We start from the raw sequence: 18,458 nt of genomic DNA, 5'->3' as shown, positions 1-18,458 counted from the left end.
TCCTACTCTCAGTTACTACCCCCATGTCTTGCAGTTCTGGGCAGCTATGAATGTTTTTATATCTAATTCTTTAAAATTATCTGCTAGTTAGCCCTATCACCTCCTCCTAAAGCCACCTCTTTTGACCTCTTATTCCTTAAAACCTTTTCTTTAATCTCTCAAAAAAAATTTTTTTAGATCTTTCTAAAATTTTTAACATGTCAGAGTAGAGCCATTTTTAAAGGGTTATGGTGTAATTTCTTCACAAGGACCTAACAGTGGAAAACAAGGTCATATCTACTACCTTTCCCTGAGGACCACAATTTACTTTCTTTCTGTATTGTCATCGGCTTTGGTTTATGTGGAAATCCATCTGTGCGGAGACTATATTATGTCTTTGCTCTGTATTCAGACCGGGCTCATTGTTACAGATGTATACCTGTCAAATTGTGGCAATCGGTTATTCTTGGCTGCAACACTGACTTCAGCTGTAACCTTTCTCAAGTCGCATAGATTTCTCTGTTTTTCAAGTTTCTCCTCCTGTAAAAATACTGACCTACTTAAATAGAAACACTCTGAGGCTTAACCAATAGATTGTTCTGAAAATGTCAGGGTCTATAAATATTGTTATTAATGTGTTAAGCTATATATATATATATATATATATATATATATATATATATGTCCTTATATTTTTAATTTCAAAAAAATCTGTCAGCGCAATGTTGTTACCTATATTTCCCAAGTATAATGCTAGATTAAAAAAAAAAACAAAACTACTCACATTTCGCTTTTCCTGGGACAATGGCCAATACATGCCAAGGATTTTATTAGTTGCCTTTTTCTTCTTCTTTCTTTTTTTAAGATTTTATTTATTTATTCATGAGAGACACAGAGAGGGAGGCAGAGACACGGGCAGAGGGAGAAGCTGGCTCCCTGCGGGGAACCTGATGCGGGACTCAATCCCAAGAGACCCGGATGATGCCCTGAGCCAAAGGCAAACTCAACCACTGAGCCACCCAGGCGTCCCCCGTTTTTCATTTTTTAATGATCTTTAATGTTCACATCAAATAGTTTCCTAGAATCTAAGACTAGGAAGAGATAATAATGATCATGATATCAAGCCTCCTACCCCAAGTAGGGCTGTCATGTCATTAAACCACTTAAAGGTCTGGTCATCCAACCTCTGGATAAGCTCTAAACAATTGCCCCACTTTACATGGTGACCCCCTCAAGTGTGGTGCAAGCTAATTGTTAGAAGTATCTTCTTTCACACCGAGATGAATTTCTCGGTCTTTGAATTCCTGCTCTCTGGTCTGCCTTTTGGCGCTAAGCACAGTGAACCCAATCAGGCCTCTACGCGGCCGCCTTCTGGAACAGTCGCAGAACCGCCCAAGCACTTGGCTTCTCTGGGTTCCAGCTCCTTCTTTCGTTCCTGATGTGACACAGTTTCCTGGATTCAGCCTCCTTCCTGTTTGCCCTCTCAAAGCAGGCCCAATTTTTTCTTATTCTTTCTTCTTTCTTCTTTCTTCTTCCTCTTCTTCCCCTTCTTCCCCTTCTTTCTTTTTCTTCTTCTTTCTTCTTCTTCCCCTTCTTTCTTCTTCTTCTTCTTCTTCTTCTTCTTCTTCTTCTTCTTCTTCTTCTTCTTCTTCTTCTTCTTCTTCCCCTTCTTTCTTCTTCTTCCCCTTCTTTCTTCTTCTTCCCCTTCTTTCTTCTTCTTCTTCTTCTTCTTCTTCTTCTTCTTCTTCTTCTTCTTCTTCCTCTTCTTCTTCTTCCTCTTCTTCCTCTTCTTCCCTTTCTTCTTCTTCTTCTTCTTCTTCTTCTTCTTCTTCTTCTTCTTCTTCTTTTTTATTGGAGTTCAATTTGCCAACATAAAGCATAACACCCAGTGCTCATCCCGCCAAGTGCCCCCCTCAAAGCCCATCACCCAGTCATCCCAACCCCCCCACCCACCTCCCCTTCCACTACCCCTTGTTCATTTCCCAGAGTTAGGTGTCTCTCATGTTTTGTCATCCTCACTGATATTTTCACTCATTTTCTCTCCTTTCCCTTTATTCCTTTTCACTAATTTTTATATTCCCCAAATGAATGAAACCATATAATGTTTATCCTTTTCTGATTGACTTATTTCATTCAGCACAATACCCTCCAGGTCCCTCCACGTCAAAGCAAATGGGGGGTATTTGTTGTTTCTAATGGCCGAGGAATATTCCATCGTATACATAGACCACAGCTTCTTTATCCATCATCTGTTGATGGACACCGAGGCTCCTTCCACAGTCTGGCTATTGTGGACATTGCTGCTGTGAACATCCATCGGGGTGCAGGTGTCCCGGCATTTCCCTGCATCTGTATCTTTGGGGTAAATCCCCAGCAGTGCAATTGCTGGGTTGTAGGGCAGATCTGTATTTAACTCTTTGAGGAACCTCCACACAGTTTTCCAGAGTGGCTGCACCAGTTCACATTCCCACCAACAGTGCAGGAGGGTTTCCCTTTCTCCACATCCTCTCCAACATTTGTGGTTTCCTGTCTTGTTAATTTTCCCCATTCTCACTGGTGTGAGGTGGGATCTCATTGTGGTTTTGATTTGTATTTCCCTGATGGCCAGTGATGCGGAACGGAGCATTTCCTCATGTGCCTGTTGGCCATGTCTATGTCTTCCTGTGAGATTTCTGTTCATGTCTTTTGCCCATTTCATGATTGGATTGTTTGTTTCTTGGCTGTTGAGTTTGATAAGTCCTTTATAGATCTTGGATACTGGCCCTTTATCTGATATGTCATTTGCAAATATCTTCCCCCATTCTGTAGGTTGTCTTTTAGTTTTGTTGACTGTATCCTTTGCTGTGCAGAAGCTTCTTATCTTGATGAAGTCCCAATAGTTCATTTTTGCTCTTGTTTCTCTTGCCTTCGTGGATGTATCTTGCAAGAAGTTACTGTGGCCGAGTTCAAAAAGGCTGTTGCCTGTGTTCTCCTCTAGGCTTTAGGGGGAGTACTTCCCAAACTCGTTCTATGAGGCCAGCACCACCTTGATTCCAAAACCAAAGACCCCACCAGAAAGGAGAATTACAATATCCCTGAGGAACATGGATGCAAAAATTTCTCACTCTACTTCTCAAGTGTAGCAGCAAGGAGTGGGGACGGGACGGCGCCCCCCGGGCCCCCGGATGCCCCCCACCCCGGGGCCCCATCGGTGCTGCTGGGGCCGCCCGGCCCAGCGCAGCGCACGTCCAAGCTGCCCGGGAGCTCCGTGTGCCGCCAGGGTAAGAGCCACCGAGGCGATCGGGTCCGTCCTCAGCCGCCTCCTCCGGGGACACCGCCCCCCCCCCCCCCCCGCCCCAGGCAGTTCCTCCGGCCTTGCTCCACTGCTCCACGGAGCCCTCCACGTGCCTGGCGCCTTAAGCGAGCAAGCCCAGGGCCGCGGAGCCCCACGCCCTGCCGGGCGCTGAGCAGGCCCCCTCCCTCCGCTGCTCGGGGGCCCTGCGCTCAGGCGGACCCCCCGCCCCCCGCCCCCCCACCTGCCTGAGGAGCAGGCGCCGGCCACTGGGCTTCCACCTGTGGCCCTGGACTCCCTGATCCCACCCGGGGGCTCCGCCTTGCACCCCCCGTGACCCACTCCGAGGTCCCCATGCAGACCCCGTCGTCCATCGGAAAAACTCCCTCGGTGACTTCAGCCCCGCCGTCTCATTCTGACCCTTCTCTACTCAGTTCTCATACTGTTTTACTCCTATCCCAAATCTCTCTTTTCTTGCACAGCCAAGATTTTTAAGAACGCAGTTTTCACTCATCAGCATCCAGCTTCCCACCCTCCCGCTACTCCCAATCCACCTCACCTGGCTTCTCAGGCCAAGTGTCAGGAAACTGCTCTTCCTAGGGACACTGCTAAGTGGTCATTCTCTTGAATGCTTCACAGCAGGCAGCGCTTCTCTTGAAACCATTTCTTTCCTCAGTTTCTAGAACCACATTCTCCTGGCTTACCTGTTACTTCAGTGACCACTGTCTTAAGTGTCCTTTCAGACTCCTCTTCCCCTGTCAGACTTTTAAACATTACTGGTCCCTAAGGCTCCAGTCCTGTCTCCTAATAACCTTTGAACTCATTTAAGCATGCCCCTTGCCTCAGCTACTGCTCTTACACAGATGCCTCCCAAAACTAAATCCCCAGCCTAGACCCCTGAAGTGAGTTTCAGTTCACTACATATCTCTGAAAGAACATCACACAGTCTCTTCAAATTCTGTTATATTCAAAGCAAAACCCATTATCTTCTCCTTACCCTTATAGGATCCTAAGGAACAGCAGAGGCTGTCCGGTTGAACCTCCAATCCCACAGCTTCGAGAGTCTCTACAAATACAGGCATTACTGCACAAGAGCTACCTGGTGGTTCATTCAAGTCCATATCGTCATGGGAAGAGCCCTTTTGGAAAGTACACCTAAAATGGTCCCCTCCCAGATTCCCTAGAGTATGACACCAAATTCAATGAGTTGCAAAGGGCAAAAAAAAAAAAAAATATGAAGTCCTGCTGATTGTACCTTTCTCTCTCAATTCCACCCTCAGGCAATCACCAAGTCCTATTAATTCTGCCTCTCAAAGTTCTCTTAATATTCATCCTTTCCAGTTGTTTCATTTAAAAATATATATTTAGAATCTATTATGTTCCAGGTATTGTTCTAGACTCTTAGGACATAGTGATAAACAAGAAAGTCACAGTCTTGCCCTCACCATCTTCAGGCTCAGTATCAATCAGGGCTCAGTCAGAGAAGAGAACCATTCAGAGTGAAGACACCTATTCTAGGGATTTGACAGCATGTAATTTTGGGGATCCAGTTAAGGAGTTTATGTACAGCTGTGGCTTCTTCATTCGGTGCTGGCCTGAAGTCAGCAGGGCAGGCAGTTAGTAGGGAAAGGCAGACAGGAAGTTGGGGAGAGCAGGGACAAACTGGAACCTGCAAGGGTAGGTTGGAGCCCTAGAGGACAAGCTGAAACTCTCCTCATCTCCTTGTACCTCCAAGTTTTCACCCTTTATCCAGACTCTAAACCACAGTTGGCCCAGAGGCAGAGAAGCTGAAAGAGAAGATCAACAAGAGTTGGACTAGATGCAGGCCCAGCTGCTGCCTAGAGCCGAGAAGGTGAACCAGCAGATTCCTGACCACATGTGAGCTGCAACAATGCCCAATCCTACATCCGCTTCCCATGTAAACGTTGTTGCTACTCCTCTCTTCCCTTTCAAGTCTTGGGAAATTTCTTTTGAGGACAGTTCTAACTGACAACCACACAGGGAAGGGAAGTTTAATTCTAGTTTAGCTTGTTTGACCCAGTACAAAGCCAATGCATCATAATTGAGTGACTCTACCCACCCCTCCCCTCGTGTGTCCCCCTCTAATCCATCCTTCACGGTGTCCTCAGGAGATGGTTCCCTTATGTGACTCTGACGACGTTGCTGCCCCAACTGGCAGCATCCCCATTCGCATTTTCCACTACGTTTCCATCAGCAACAGCACAAAATCTAAACTCCTTTGCATAATGTATTACTTAGGATTAGGTGTGTTTGCAAGAGACAGAAAACTCAACGTAACAATTGTTTAAACAAAATAGAAATGTGCTTCTCTCTCATGTGGTATCCAGCGTAGATGGTCTGGAGCTGTAAGATTACCCACGGCATCAACGACCCAGGCTCGTTCTGTACAATTGGCATTATTTGATTTCCAGAATTTATTCATTCATTTATTTATTCATTCATTCATTCATGACACACACACACACACACAGAAACATAGACACAGGCAGAGGGAGAAGCAGGCTCCATGCAGGGAGACCAATGCGGGACTCGATCCCGGGACTCTAGGATCACAACCTGGGCTGAAGGCAGGCACTAAACTGCTGAGCCACCCAGGGATCCTCTGCTTTCCAGAATTTAGATGGAGGAAGGGGCAAAGACAAAACAAACAAAAAGCATGTTCTCCTGCTCACTGTCTTTAAGGACCTAAGGGCAGACTCCTTAAACCTACCATGTGATATTCTATTTATAAACTTAGTCACCAGGCCACACCTAGCTTCAAGGAAGTTTGGGAAATGTAGTCTTCAATCTGAGCTGCTATGTGTCCAGCTAGTATGTCTATCACTAATTGAAGAAGGGAGGAAACAAAGACTGGGGCACAATTAATACTCTCTCCCACATGTGACATATGAGACCCTTCATCACCTGTCCGCAACTACTCCTCTGTCCTCATTTCCTGCCCATCCATCCTTTATATTTTAATACCAAGACTGGAATACTAGATGTTTTACCCAACACCTCATGAACTATTAAAATTTCATGACTTTGCACGTGCTGTTCCTTTGCCTGGAATTTCCTCATCCACTCACCTGCTGAACAAACACCTATTTATCCTCCAAGAGAAACTCATTGGCTCTTTGTCCAAAGTGTTCCATCTCCTTCCACACCTTCGGCCCTTTGAAAAATATCCATGAAATAGTTATAGCATCATATGATAACTACTTGTTGCCATATTTGCCTCTCTTCTGTCTGAGTTCCTTAAGTGTGGGTAGTGTCTTTTCAGCCCTGAATCTCAACATTTGGCCAGGTGTCCAGCGCATAATGCATAGGAAATATCTGCAGACAGAAGACTTGAAGAATACAAAGGGACTGGCATTTTATTCTGTCCATATGCTGTATTTCTATTAACGCAGTCTACAGTTGCTGGGGTAGCAGCCAGCCACAAGCTTCTCTGGTGGTGGAATTGCCGCTTTGCTTCTACCGTTTACTAAGGAGAGATCAAGGCAAAGCTTCCTGACAGAAAATGAGCTTGCCTGAGGAAAGAAGCAATTGCTTCTTTATCTCTTAAACACAGTTTTGAGAGCAAGCACAGATGGTTCCCTAACGCTCCCTGTGCCTTCAGAGAAAAAACAAAAACAAAAATGTCACAAGTCTAGAGCCAACATGCTACAGGGTATATAAGGAGGTTAGAAGAGGGTCCCAGGAGACAAACTAATAGCCAAAATGACAAACATCACTCATTATTAGGACATAGTATTCTGCTTAATGCTATAATCTGATGGGGGAGATAGCCAGCCCCATCCCCACCAGGAAATACTTACTGACCTCCCTAGGCATCTCCCCAAGAACAGGGAAGCCTTTGAGATGCAACTTTGTCCCCACCCTCACCCCCACCATATCTGCTGTTCCTTTGGAAGGATATAAATGCTTTTCTTTTGACACACAAATCCTCAGAGCATTAGGGAAAACCCTTCCTGGCAATTATTAGTATTACAGCTGTCATTATGTATTGCTGAAAAGCAAATATTAAAGATATATTCAAATAAAAGATATTTTAAGAGAGAGCAGTTAACTGTACTATCTAGTTTGTCATTTGGGGACTCGGAAATAGCTGTTGTATGTGAACAATTCTAAGCTTTGATTGCATTCTCCTATGGACCATTTAAAAGAAAAGCCCTAAGAGAAGGTCTCCTGAATTATTTTCTGTGACTACTGGCAGACAGACCTTTGCAAAGCCCCATACGCTGCTGGTGTTCAAATATACTGGAGTGCCCTTTTACCCAGCAAATTCCATTTCTAGGAAATCATCCCAATGAAATAACTAGTCATGTACACAAAGATGTTTGTAAAAGGATATTTATCTCATCGCTATTCAAGATAATGAAAAAACTGGAAATATATGTCTAAAGTTGTTGTAGCAAGATGTTCATGAAGTTAAGTAAGAACATGAAGGTCATAAAAGAATATTCAGTGTGATCCAAATTTTATTTTAAAATCCAAATTATTATATCATATATTATAAGATACTTTGGCTGAACAGGTGCCAGCCCAGACTCAGGACAATGGCAGATTTGCATAATGCCCCTCTGAATATATCAATTTGTGTTAAAGCTTAAGAATTACTGAGAGTCTGACCACAATATTTATGTACTCAAAAATTAATAGAGGGAGTAAACATTTCTGGAAGACCTCAAATCCTTCCCTTTGAGATTCAAAGTTTTTGTAAATTGTCTGATGGGTTAGAAATGAGAGGGTCTAAGTTTGAACTTTAAGGAACAATAGTGAGAATCCTAAAAAGAACTTACCATGTAGGTGGGAGGAATCAAGAACAGAGAACTGGTCTTGGCACCAGGGGCTAAGGGTCAGGATATAGCCTCTGTCTCAGAAATCCCCTCAACTAGCTACACGGGAGGTAGCTTTAGCGCTTGAGGTCCAGGCATATTTCTGTGGGGCACAAAAGGTGAGGCAGAGAGAAGATGAGTAGTTCCTCAAGGAAGTACCACTGCAGTCATCTTCCAGGGGTGGATGGATAACATAGGTGGGTAAATGGGGCCAGCAGGAGTGGGGGTCCAGCTAGCCAGACCCATAAAGGTCAACCAAGATCTCCACAAAGCTGGCCATGACCACACAATCACTCTGTAGGAGTAAGAGCTATAGAAAAAAGATGCCTTAGGGCATAAACAACCTTGCCTAGAGGGTCCCTTCCATCACCAGCTGATTCTCATTTAATTGAGCCTATAATAGAAACTTTCCCTGTGAGAATGAAATTTGGATCTCTCTATTAGTCAAAACCAACATCTCTGTCCTGCTGGATGTGGACTCTCTGGAGAACCAGCCCCATGACCAACAGTAGACTCAATGTTGGATCTAAGTTCCTGTACTACCTGTAAGTAGTAGAAAGATCAAGACAAATTTTTGGACAAATTAGCCCCTATGGTAATTCCAGAAAAACCAGGGAAGAAAAAGGCTAGGACAAGCTGGCCAATGGGATCTGGGAGTCATTACCGCTTGAGGTGTCAATGTGAGGATGACTGTGGGAAAAGGGGACAGGACACTGCCCAGAATGATAATGGATCTTTGCCCGGTATACACTTACCCCATAGACTAACTATCTAGAACAAGAATTATATGATATTGGGAACAACTGTATGTACTTTTAAGCGTGTAGGAAAGAATATAGACTCTTAGAGGTGACTGGTGGACCCCAACGAAAATGAAATTAAAGGAATATTACCAGCTTTTCAAAGGTTTACTTATAAGAGGTTCAAGAAAAACAAAGGGGGTACCAGGATGGCTCAGTTGGTTAAGCATTTTCCTCAGCTCAGGTCATAGTCTCAGGGCCTGGGATTGAGCCCCATGTTGGGCTCCACACTCAGCAGGAAGTCTGCTTTTCCCTATCCCTCTATCCCTTCCCCTGCTTGTACTCTCTTTCTCCAATAAATAAATAAATAAATAAGTAAATAAATAAATAAATAACTTTAAAAAAGAAGAATAAAGAAAAGAAAAACAGGGAAGAAAGTTAGTTTTATTAGAAAAATAGAGGTAAGTAGGTACTCTAGAGGGCTCAATTGCAACAAATGACCACAATTTTGAAATCATCCTGATGACCACCTAAGGCTCTTCTGTTACAGGCATTGTATGGATTGGGACTCCATACCCAAGTCCAAATGCCTCTCTCTACTTCAAGTATGTGATGTGGGATCTCCTGAAGAAGGGTGGGGATTAAGGAGATATGGTTACATTCCTAGTTTGGGGATGGGATGGTTCACCAACAGAGTGTAACCCTAGATTATCTGAAGTTCTTGCCCAACACTATAGGGAAAGGCTGGGGAGCTTCTGGATATTCTTCTGATCCTTGTCTTGAGTGCAGATTCTGCCAAAAGATAGAAACTACTTTACTTCTCCTAAAACTGTCACAACTGAGTCACCTTGTTTAAGTCTTGAAAACTTTTGATTTAAAGACTCTTCAGCTCCAAGATCATGGAAGAAACGACAGGAGGAAGATACAAATAAGGAGTAAGATTATGTCTTTCCTGAGCATAATAGAACCTGTTTTCAGAGTAACAGCATAAAATAGAGAGAAGATATAAGAACCTTGACCCTGAAAATAACACCATAAAAAGAGTGCTCTGCCTTTAGTTAACATCTGGTTAGAGCTAGCAATCAATGACATCATCCCAAGGGTGGTCATACTTTATTATCTAAATGAGAATAACTTGAACATGAAAGGGGACCCTATTAATGTTTATACCCAAATGATGGGCATAAAACCAGGGCTGTCTTAGACCAACCAGAATATACGGTCATCTAATTGTTTTTAAGGCTTATTGTCCATATATTTCTATTGGGTTATTACAGAAAATCAAGGCAAAACTTGGAGATAAATAGGAACTACTGCATTCTGAATAGATGCACCAAAGGAGATCTGTGTACCAAACTCACAAGGCCAGGATACTCTAGACAAAATGTTAGGAAGCCAGTTGTTTTCAAAAATTGTTTGAAGAAGTATCATCAAACACATAAGACTAACCAGGATAAAGAAAAGATAGTATTCTTCTATCCCATAAGAGTCCAATATAAAATGATGACCCAAGGGATCTTGGAATAACTGCTATTTTCTAGAAACTGATGGTAAAGTGATTAATGACATAAATTATATGAAATTTTGCTTATATGACCTAACATTATTTGGCAAGACCTTGGACGATCATGAACATGATGACTCTCCATCTGGAAGACACAGGCTTACAGTTACACTTTGACAGATACGCACCCTGCTAGTATAGAATTACCTCAGTGATGAAAATATCTCTGCCATCACTGTCAGCCTAGGTCTATCAATGACAGAAAAGCAAAAGCCTTTTTCAAGTTCAAAGGCCTGAGTCAAAGCGATTAGGTCAGAACTGTGGCACTATTGTTGAAAGGTGGGCAAAAGGGACAGACTGAGGAATTTCTAGAAGCCTACCACCCCAGTCCTCCTGGAAGAAGCACTGTGGGGAAATATTTGTAAGCATGCATTCAAGGCTGCAGCCAGCTTCTAAATCTGAGTTCCTCTTTTATTTTACACCCTCGTTACTACATCTGAGGCTTAGGAGCTGTGTTTCATCCAGATAATTCAAAGGAAAAGAAGCCCAAGCTTTCTGTCAACAAATCTTTCCAAGACTGAAACTCAATATGTTCATCACAGATTAACCTTTCTGCTGCTAAAACGCAAGTACAACTGAGAGCCAGGAATGTGTTGATGGAGTGCTTCTCTGGATATGGAACGATAATAATCTCCTAATATAAGAAGCTATTCCTAGTGTCAAACTACGTATTACTGCAACATAGCTGAACACACCTCAGGTGAAAGGTGAAAAAGCTGTTTTCATAAACACAAAGTCGAGTCTGAAAATTGCTTTCAGACTCAGCTAAGAATGTCTGATGCCACAGTCAGGGAAGGGATTCTCTCCACTTCACGTTAGACTAGACGGACTGTTGCCTCTGGAGGACATGTGAGGGGCCTCAGCACAACAACGCGTGGGCAAGGGAAGCGGACCGTAGTGGGAGGCCGCACCTGCCCAAGGCTTGCTGCTCACCTGAAGCCCAGGCAGCAGATGGCACCCTGGGAAGCTAGAGCCAGGGCAGAAGAAAAACATGGCCTAGGGAATTCTATAGACTAACTGTTGTCCTCCCAAAATTCATAGGTTGAAACCCAATCTCCAATGGATGGTATTCATGGTTGGGCCTTTGGGAGGTGATTAAGTCAGGAGGGTAGATCCTCATGAGTGGGATTGGTGCCTGTATTAAAGAGATCCCAAGGGTGCCTGGGTGGCTCAGTTGGTTAAGTGTCCGACTCTTGCTCTCAGCTCAGGTTTTGATCTCAGGGTTAGGAGTTCAAGCCCTGCCTTGGGCTCCACATGCAGTGGAGAGAGACAGAGACCCTAGAGAGCTCCCTTGTCACTACTGCTATATGAAGACACTGCAAAAAGACAACTATCTATGACCCAGAAACGGGGTGCTCAGCAGACACCAAATCATCCAGCACCTTGATCTTAGACTTCCCAGCCTCCAGAACTGTGAGAAACAGAATTCCTGTTTATAAGCCACCCAGGCTGGGGTGACTTGTAGCAATTCAGACTAAGACAGGGGGCATGGCTGCTGAGCTTGATGGCTTCCCAAACACCTAGGAGATGTCCCAAGGGCTCCAAAAGCAGATGTAACTTTCTTTCAAGCAATGAAAATTCTGAAAGAGCAAGAGGGGTAAGTTTTTTTATTTTTTTAATTTTTTTTTTTTTGCAGGGGACTAAGTTTTTAAATGTTGTGCTGATGTAGCTTGCTAAATACAGTTTCCATTAATAAGGCATTCTGCTTTCTTTCTTTTTTTTCTCCAACTTGTGTGATTTTATGAATAATGTTTTTAGTTACAGTTAGATTCAAAAGAATTCTGTTTTGATTATGGTACTTGTTATTTTATCTCCTATTGCCAAAACAAAGAATATAAAACAAGATGTGCAGTGTTATTACAACTATCTAAAAATATGCAAGTGCAAGGGCAAAGATCAAAAGGTAAGATACAGAGAAAGAAAAAACTGCTTTTTAAAACTTAGAGTTGTGGGATCCCTGGGTGGTGCAGTGGTTTGGCGCTTGCCTTTGGCCCAGGGCATGATCCTGGAGACCCGGGATCGAATCCCACATCAGGCTCCCGGTGCATGGAGCCTGCTTCTCCCTCTGCCTATGTCTCTGCCTCTCTCTCTCTCTCTCTGTGACTATCATAAATAAATAAAAAATTAAAAAAAAAAAAAATTTTAAAACTTAGAGTTGTGAAAATTAAAACCAAGATTTGTTGTTGGTATATATATTTCTGGTTATAATAATTCTCAGTTACTGATATTTCAGAACAAGTTTTATTCAAAAATCTTTTATCGAAACAGTTTAGAAATAAATAGGATTACTTTTACCATAAATATGTCAGATTTGGCAATTTATACTAATATTTTGGTGAGTCCTCCCCATTTTCAAAGTTTTGGATGCTAGCTTAAAATGTGTTAGGAAATAGGATATGCATCTGAGTGAGGAAGCAATGATTCTTAAAAGTATGGCTCGCTCAGTCAGTAGAGTGTGTGACTCTTGATCTCAGGGTTATGAATTTGAGCCCCATATTGGGTATAGAAATGACTTAAAAATGAAATCTTTTAGGAGTGTCTGGGTGGCACAGTCAATCTGGCATCTGACTGTTGGTTTCAGCTCAGGTCATGGTTTTGGCTCAGGTCATGATCCCAAGGTGGTAAGATCAAGCCCTACATCAGGCTCCTGGCCCAGTGGGAAGTCTGCTCGAGAGTCTCTCTCTCCCTCTGCCCTTCCCACACTTTCTAAAACAAATAAATCTTTTAAAAATGAAATATTTTTTTAAAGTGTTTGAAAAGGGAAATGAGGCTTTCCTCTTGGAACATTAATCAGCTTAATATTGATGGTTACAAAAGTTTTATCTAGAAATTGGTTTTAAAAATGTGACTCCAAGTCCACTGATTATTAAGTGAAAGGGCAAAGCTATAACTCTGACCTCCTATCTCCTTACCCAGCACCATTCCAAACCTCTTCACTGCTTTGAAATACAGTTAAACTCCCTGTTCTTATGCTATCAGAGCAGAAACATCCTTATTTCAAAAGATGTATACATTCCTCATTGGACCGTGCCAAACTTGATGGCCAAATAGTACACAGGAAGTTCTTGTGCCTTCCACAATGAGAGGCTTCTAGAAACAAAACATATCCATTCAACTCTAGTAGACTAACTCCAGTGAGAATGGACGGACAATTTTGAATATTAGCATATTTAGATGTACAGGAATTCTCCGGAGATGATGAAATGGCAGAAAGGCTTTACTAGGAAACACATCTGTTTATAATATTAGGAATCCAGGACACTGACCTCATGAGAAGCACCTTATACCATTTCTCACTTCAGCAAATAGCAAGGCCCAAAGGTTGGGTCAGCAAATGGGACTTGAAGGAATTGTTTTACGTGGGTGCAAGGTCACGGCCTGAAGACAGCAAGCGATCAGCTGGATGTTGCACTTGGAAGTCTAGTGTGTAAGCCAGAAGGAGTCCCAGTTCCCTTGCCAAATAATACTACATGCTCCTTCCCTGATAGTCTGAGTTCTTCTGTATCTGTTTGAATATCTGATTCAGAAAATTCCCCCCAAAATCAAGAATTTAAGACAAAATAAAGCAATAGATAAATGAACTGTATTTCATTGTGTTCAATGCTTACCAAAAATACAGAACCTTAAAGAAATGGAAAGCATTCATATAGGAAGGGAATGCAAGATTGGAATCAAAGTTATTTTCAGGCATAGTGAGTATCAAGGCTCACTTTCCTTTCAATAGATAGATAGGTGAGCAATGACCCAGAAAGGCAGCTGGAAGGATGGGGGAACCAAAATACTTTTATGTTTATGTATAAATTAATCCTAAACCACCTCTCTATTTGAATTCCCTCTCCTTCTTTTACCATCCACCAATGTTAAAAGGAAGAGTGGAAGGGAGTTAAGAAGTAATATTTATTGTATACCTATTAAGTGCCAGAAACTCTAATAAGTGCTTCATTCATTCATTCACTCAAAAATATTATAAAGCATGGTCTGAATTTGAAGGACACAACCATGAATGAGAATGAGACACAACCAGTGGTCTCAAGAAGATTACATTGTAAAAGAGATAGGAAGTAAATATGCAATTACAGCACAATTAATGGTTGCTTTTTTGGAGGTATATATAAACCATGGTGGAAGCATAGGGAAAAGAATACCTGAACCCTAATAATAATTAATAGTAAAATAGATTATAAAACATCTACAAATACATTTTAAAAGATAAGTACATAATGTTTATTAGAAAATAAAAACATGAAATTTCCCCAAAAATATAAAGGAAGACCCAAATAAATGGAGATTCAAGCCATGCTCTTGGTTAGAGAGCTGTGATATAATAACAATATAAATTACCCCCAAATCCATCTATAAATTTAATGTAATTCCATCAAAATCCTAGTGGGATAAAATGTGTAGAGACTACTAGTTTTCTACCCCAATACATGTTTTTAAACTTACTTTCTTAGTAATAAATCTTCGAATATAGGCTGAGAACCTGGCCACACAGAACAAAGAATATATTTCCAGGCTTTATGACCATTAGGTATAGCTATGGGACCAAGTTTTGCCAATAAGATGTAAATATAAACATTGTATGGCAGCTACTAGGAAACCCCCTCAAGGCAACTAGAATGCTCCCTTTGCATCTTCATCCTCACTTACCTCTTACTCCACGTGTTATGGCAGGAGCTTGAGAGGTTATTTTAGACCATGAGGTCAAAGCCAAATGTTGAAGTTATTGAAACAACATGATAGAAAATACTGGCATCCTATTAATGTGGTACCTACCATAGTGTCCCTGGACCAAGTTTTATCTGATAAAAAAATACACTTTCATCTAATTTAAGCCACTGTTGGCTTTAGGTTTTCAGCTAAATCTGGTCCTAATCAGTAGCATGCCCAAGAGTGAATGGACAAGAACTGCCAAAAAAACCTTTCACAAATATGAATGAAAGAAGACTTGTTATCTCAGATGTTAAAACACACTCCAAAGTTCTAGTAATTAGACGGGGTGGCTTTGGCATAGGAATAGACAAAAGCTCAATGGGACAGATTTTAGGGCCCAGGAATGGACCTATGTGTATAAGTATATGACAAAGTAAATATCTCTGAACAGTGGGAGAGAGAAAAATAATCCAGTGGAAAAATAATAAATAAATAAATAAATAATCATTAAATCACCATCTTACATGATACAAAATAATTTATTTCTGATGGATTTTAAAAAACCCTAAGTATAAAAATAAATGACTATAAGAAAACATAGAACATTTTAAGCTGTGAGATAGAAAAGGGCTCTTTCAACGAAACATGAAACTCAGAAGTCATAAAAGGTTAATAGATATCTCAGTATAATTTTTTAAATTTTATACAGCAAAAGAGGTTATAAAAAAGTTACTAGACAAATGACAGACCGGACATAAAGATGTGCAATATGTTTAAGAGACAGAGTTAATATCTACAATATAAGAGTTTCTGTAAGGTAATAAGAAGAAATTCAATAGAAAAGTGTACATAGTACTTAAAAAGGAAATTTATAGCTAAATAATGGTGGCCAAAAAATATGTGAAAGGATAATCACTCTTAGTAATGAGGCAACTTTATAACTGAATGTGATATTTTTTGCCCTTCATGACAGCAAATATTTTTTAAAGATTTATAATAATCTGGAGAAATTTGGGCTCACATACTATTGGTAGTAGGGAAAATTGATAACCTTGTTTGGAGAACAATTTGGTTTTTCCTTTTAAAAATGTTCATATTCCTATGAATTTATGTGTCAGAAATACTCCCACAACTGCCCAAAAACATACACCTAACACTCTTCTTTACACCACTATTTGTGATTACAAAACTTGGATATTTGGATACCTGGCTAGGTAATATTCATAAGTATGGAAATAATTAAATACACTTGAATTCATGCATACCATGAGCCATGTGTTCTAATGTAGAAAGATGCCTGGGAAATATTACTTAATTTAAAAAAGCAAGCTACAGAAAAAAGTATATAGAATAATCTCACTTTGACAAATTATAATATGTACAGAAAATAACTGGAGGAATGTAGGCTAAAATGTTGACCATGTATTTCTGGGGTTGGATTTGTTGAGACTTGCTTGGCTATTTTGCTAACGTTTGAATATTGCCTGTGTACTGTACTTGTAATCAGAGACAAAACAAATGTCGTGGCTTAGGAAATTCTTCATTATCTGGAAACTCTGTCTCTCCAATCATTTTCACTTCTCCTTACCTACTAATGTAGGCCATACAGAATTATGGAATTATGTACAACTTGTTTCTTACTTCTTTGCCTTTGTTGATACAATAACTCCCACCCCCCTGAGCGACAAAAGACTCAGACACAAAAACATATCCAGCTCTTATTCATCAGTTCATACTCAGCTGAGCTGTCTCCATCTCCAGAAACCCCCCTTAGATCTCCACTCTCCACTCCAGCTGGCCTAGGTGCTCCTCATCAAAGATACCACAGCACATCTTCTTTGTTATATTCAACATTATATTGTAATTATCACATAATATGTCAGTCTACTGGGAGATCTTGAAAGTAGGGATTTACTCAGTACTCAGGGCTCTTAGGTCATAAATTCCATGAAGGCATGGGACATGGCACCATTATTCACTAACCTAGTATCTGATAGGTAGTAGGCACATTGATAAATGAATAATGAATCATGAATGAATTAACTGCCCACTTACCTGACTGTACCTTTGTAGTCATCTCTTCATTTGGCCTGAGTCAATGCCAAACTCCTATTCAAGAACTTGAGTTTCAGGAATTTATGTCATATACTTAATTCAGCAGAGGTGGAAAAAAAAAAAAAGGCTGTGCACAGTAGTTCACAGCTATATTTTAAATAAAAGAGGGAGAAAGTGCACGTAACCAGACAACCAGAGTATCTAACTTTAAACATGGATCTTAACCTAAGGAAATATTTACCAAGCATCTACTCTGTAGGAAAAGAAAAATGAGATTTAGGTCCTGATATGGTTTGAATTATATTCTCTAAAAAGGTATCTTGAAGTTCTAAACCCCAGTATCTTAAATATGAGGGTGGTTGCAGATGTAGTTAGTTAAGATGAGATCATATCAGACTAGGGAGGATCCTAAATCCAGTCTGCTTGGTGTCCTTGTAAGAAGAGAGAGACACACAGAGAGAAGGCCATGTAATCACAGAGGCAGAGATCAGAGTGCTACAACTGCAAACCAAGAGCACCAATGACTGACAGCCCCCCGGGGGGCTAGGAAGAAGCAAGGAAGGATTGCCCTACAGATTCCAGGGGGAACATGGCTCGCTGACACCAGGTTTCCAGACCACAAGCCTTCAGAACTGCAAGACAATACCCTTCTGTTCTTTTCAAGCTACCCAGTTTGTAGTACCTTTTTACTGCAGCCCTAGAAGAAAACTAATTACAGTCTCTATCTCCAGAAACCCATAAGAGACACACATACAAATATTTACGCCATGGAGTGATGAGACAAAAATAAAATAAAATTGTGTGCAACATTCAATTGTAGTAACAAGTAGTGGTTAACTCTACTGGGGACCTAGAGAGGGGAGGGAGGAAGTCACACAGGCTTCACAGATTCGGTGATGTTAATTTGGGGTGAGGATGATGGCTGCAGGAAGACAAGGTGGGGGTAGGGAAGGAGAGGATATTCTTCAGGATGTAGGGACCAGCCTGGGCAGAGCCTGGCATTTCTTCACTGTGAAGTGAGAAATGGCATTGTGGGTACAAGAATTGCAAGCAATTCATTACTTTTCTAGTGCAAATAGAATGGAGAAAGAAAATATTGACCAAAGAAAAAAATTGCAAGAAGCCAGGACCAGATCGTGCAGCACCTTGTATGCCTCATCAGGGAAACTGAAATTTATCCATTGCATGATGGGAAGCACTGAGGTTTTGAAGGGAAAAACAGGGTGAGATTAGAAAGGTTACTTCATGGGGCAAAGTGAAGAAGGAATTGGGCAGGATATGGAAAGTCACAAGAGAGACAAATTGGTAAGCGATTTTTTTTTCTGTCTCCCTCATGAGGACTGCCAGTCCTGAGT

Source organism: Vulpes lagopus, chromosome 3 (assembly GCF_018345385.1).
Source record: "Vulpes lagopus strain Blue_001 chromosome 3, ASM1834538v1, whole genome shotgun sequence".
Lineage (NCBI taxonomy): Eukaryota > Metazoa > Chordata > Mammalia > Carnivora > Canidae > Vulpes > Vulpes lagopus.
The sequence above is the reverse complement of the archived record's forward strand: the minus strand, read 5'-3'. Positions refer to the sequence as shown.